A 3,882-nucleotide genomic window follows, 5' to 3' on the forward strand; every position below is an offset into this window, starting at 1 on the left:
TTATAATTTATATCACATCGTAATTAAAGTTATAATATTCATTCATCACATTAAAACATTTTACACATTACATATAGTCTTAAGGAAATAACATAGAAACAAGATAACATTGTTTATTGTCTTGTTAGCATAAGTCTATAGCGGTACTACGTTTTGAACTTCAAAGCAAACGTTGAACTTATGTACCCGCATAATGTATAAAATAAAAACGCTTAACTATATAAATAGTTAGTGACCAACCATAGATTGATATATACATATAGTGTTTTATCACAGAATTGAGTGCAGGCTCATCAAATTCAAAAGAAGCTGTTTCTTTTGAATTGATATATACCCCACGATATTTTCATTTAAAGAAGCTGTTTCTTTATTTTTGCTACGAGCTTTTGTTAAAGTTTCTTATTTATTTTATATTTATCTTATTAGTTTTTCTACTCCTTTTATCAAATTATATTATCAGATTCTGTATTTGTTAATTTTGCTACTATTTTTTAAATACTTTACTTCTCGATTGTGCTACGGATTCTTTTGAATTAGTTTTTATATTTCTTTCTTTTTTTTTTCTTTTAAAAATTTTTGCCATATACTTTGCTAAGAATTTGTTTAGTTATATATTAACTATTTATTTTCTCATATTTGTTATGGATTTTATGAAGTTAGATTTCGGATACTTGTTTTCTCAAGTTTTACTATGTATTTTGAAATTAAATTTTTTGTTGTTATTTATAGGATACTTATTTTCTCAAGCTTCAAGTCCCGGATCGATAATCAGCACACATATTAAACGACTAACTCTCGTTTATATTAATCAGAAAATATAACTAAAAGAAACTGATTACAACCCTCAAACCCTAACTCGGTTTGACTCTTAATGAACCCTAACTCGGTTACATCTAGACGAACCCTAACTCGGTTACATCGATCACGTGTGTGTCACTTGGATGAACCCTAAACTCGGTTGCATCTCATAGGCCACAATCTCTAATGTCTAATCATACATCGGTTTATATAGGACTAACATAACTTGCTAGCCAAGACATTACCTAATATAATTACAATACAAGTAGAAAACATAATGTAATTAGAAAACATAACCAAATATGACCGACTTGTCAACATTGGTCCCTCAAGTTCACCGACTTGTGACTTGGAGTCTGAAATTACGTCCAACAAAGTTAATTATTGATTTTAATACAGATTTTATGATGTTATTTTTGTTATATTTACTTTCTCAAGTTTGCTATGAAATTTGCTACGGATTTTTATTGGGAAAGGAATATATGTAGCTAGATCATAGCAAAATGCGTTCCTAGCTCATTCGTAGCATAATATGCGACCGAATTTTTCCATAGGAAAATCTGTAGCTAATATTTGTTCATGTAGTAGTGTAACCGGCATTCGAATAAATCATTAACCAAACCGATAAACACCACTATCCCAGATTTGTGGTAGTTCCATTGAAATAATTGGACGCCACTCAAAGTAAACTATTTTGTCTGCCTTGTGAAAATTGACACCTTCCATACCGAGGGCTATCTCTGTCCGATTCATTATGCGGTGGTTGTTTGTTTGCTTGTATAGTGTGTTAATAGTCATATATCTGGACCCTGGACATGTGCTGTTTCTTTTCTAATAAATTATCGTTTAAAAGAATTTGTAAGGTTGTTGATGTGAGAAACTAAAGGTAGTACGGGACCAAATAGTATAGAGTATAAACCACGTAAACATTAATTGTGTACCCATGCTAGATATGGATAAGCTTGCTAATTTCTACAATATATGACGAGGGGTGTTACTTATATTAGTGCTATGATTTGACTTGTTCAAGTTCATTTTTCCACGACAAGCTAACATAGCTAACGACCACATATATTTTCTTTCAAACTAAAAATAAAACAAAAGAAGTAAAAACCAATTTCCCAACTGCCAGATCTTTAAGCATATGCTTGCTGTACAAGAAAACAAAAGTTAAACAGATGACTTAAGCCCTGACGTCTTTTCAACCACTACAAATCTATCATCTTGGACTTGCAACTTCATTCCATGCCAATCACAAACACTAACACATGTTGACCTCAGAGCTTGTTTTCATCCCATCACCCGGAGCCGGCCACCTGCCACCAACGCTAGAGCTTGCAAAGCTTCTCCTTAACCATGACCAACGACTTTCAGGCACCATCATCATAATGAACTTCTCGAAACACGCAGCCGAAACCCGCCCAAGTGTTCCCCGTCTCCGCTTCATCGATATCCCATGCGATGAGTCCACTATGGCTCTCATCTCACCCGCAACCTTCTTGTCCGCCTTTGTCGAACACCACAAGCCGCATGTTAGAGACATTGTCCGAGGCATCACCGAGTCTGGAACAGCTAGACTTGTTGGTTTCGTTGTTGACATGTTTTGTGTAGGCATGATTGATGTCGCCAACGAGTTTGGAGCTCCAGCTTACACTTATTTCACATCCGGAGCCTCTTCGCTTGGGCTTATGTTTTACCTGGAGGCCAAGCGGGACGATGAGGGCTTTGATGTAACCGAGTTGAAAAACTCGGAAACCGAGTTGCCTGTACCGGGTTTTGTTAACCCGGTACCGGCTAAGGTTTTACCCGGAGTTTTGTTTGATAAGGAAGGCGGGTCCAAATGGTTTCTCGATATCACTACAAGGTTCCGTGAGTCGAAGGGTATTCTAGTAAATACGTTTCAAGATCTGGAAACACATCCACTAGAGAAACTTTTAAGCAGTAGTCCAGACATCCCTCTAGTGTATCCGGTAGGTCCGATAGTAAACTTAGAGAACAAGAACAATGACTGTAAAACCGACGAGATTATGAGGTGGCTAAACGAACAGCCAGATAGCTCGGTGGTGTTCTTGTGCTTCGGAAGCATGGGAGGCTTCAACGAGGAACAAGTGAAGGAAATAGCGGTGGCCCTTGAACGGAGTGGACACAGGTTTCTGTGGTCACTCCGTAGGCCACCGGCCAAAGGAAAGATGGAGTTTCCCAAGGATTATGACAACTTTGAAGAGGTCCTTCCCGAGGGCTTCCTTGAACGCACATCCGGTTTGGGGAAAGTGATAGGGTGGGCCCCGCAGACCGCAGTGTTGGCCCACCCGTCAGTTGGTGGGTTTGTGTCGCACTGTGGGTGGAACTCGACGTTGGAGAGTATATGGTTTGGGGTTCCCATGGCGGCTTGGCCATTATACGCGGAACAGCAGCTGAACGCTTTTGAGCTCGTGGTGGAGCTTGGGATTGCGACGGAGATTAGGATGGATTACCGGATGAGTAGGAAAGAAGGCGGTGACAACGAGGTGATACTGGTGAAGACGGAAGAGATTGAAGGCGGGATTAGGAAGTTGATGAGTGATGCTGAGTTAAGAAAGAAGGTGAAAGACATGAAAGAGAAGAGTAGGCATGCACTTGTTGATGGTGGATCTTCTCATGCGTCTATTGAGAATTTCATCGACCATGTAATGAATATGTAAGGACTTAAGATGTAGATTATATATATGCTTTTCTGTTTTTGAGTAATTTGTTTTGTGCCTAGTCTAGTGTTATAAGAAGTTTCTTTTAACTACGTGGCTACATTTTTTATTTCATAATCCACAGCCATCTCTCCGCCACTCATCTTACACTTGCATTAAATTATTATTTCTATCTTAGCGTTTTAAATCTTTCAACATCCCGTGATGGTCACCTATACATGACTGGATGCAATTGCAGTGTACTCCCTCTGTTTTATTATAACTGTTTTAGTTTGATTTTTTAAGTCTTTTTTATTTAATTTTGATCGACAATATTTTTGTTTGTGTTATATAATACTTGATGTAAAATATATGAATGGATTGGATTTTAAATGTAGTTTACATTGATATAATTTTCATCAAG

At 37.6% G+C, this 3,882-nt stretch overlaps 1 pseudogene; it reads left to right on the forward strand.

The window, feature by feature from the left end:
* The first annotated feature begins 1,934 nt into the window (after positions 1 to 1,934).
* Positions 1,935 to 3,563, forward strand: LOC143590307 (UDP-glycosyltransferase 71E1 pseudogene; annotated as a pseudogene).
* The last annotated feature ends 319 nt before the right edge of the window (positions 3,564 to 3,882 follow it).

This window comes from Bidens hawaiensis, unplaced genomic scaffold, assembly GCF_021521415.1.
Source record: "Bidens hawaiensis isolate Kalapana, Puna unplaced genomic scaffold, B.hawaiensis_p1.1 tig00038453_1, whole genome shotgun sequence".
In the NCBI taxonomy this organism is placed as follows: Eukaryota; Viridiplantae; Streptophyta; class Magnoliopsida; order Asterales; family Asteraceae; genus Bidens; species Bidens hawaiensis.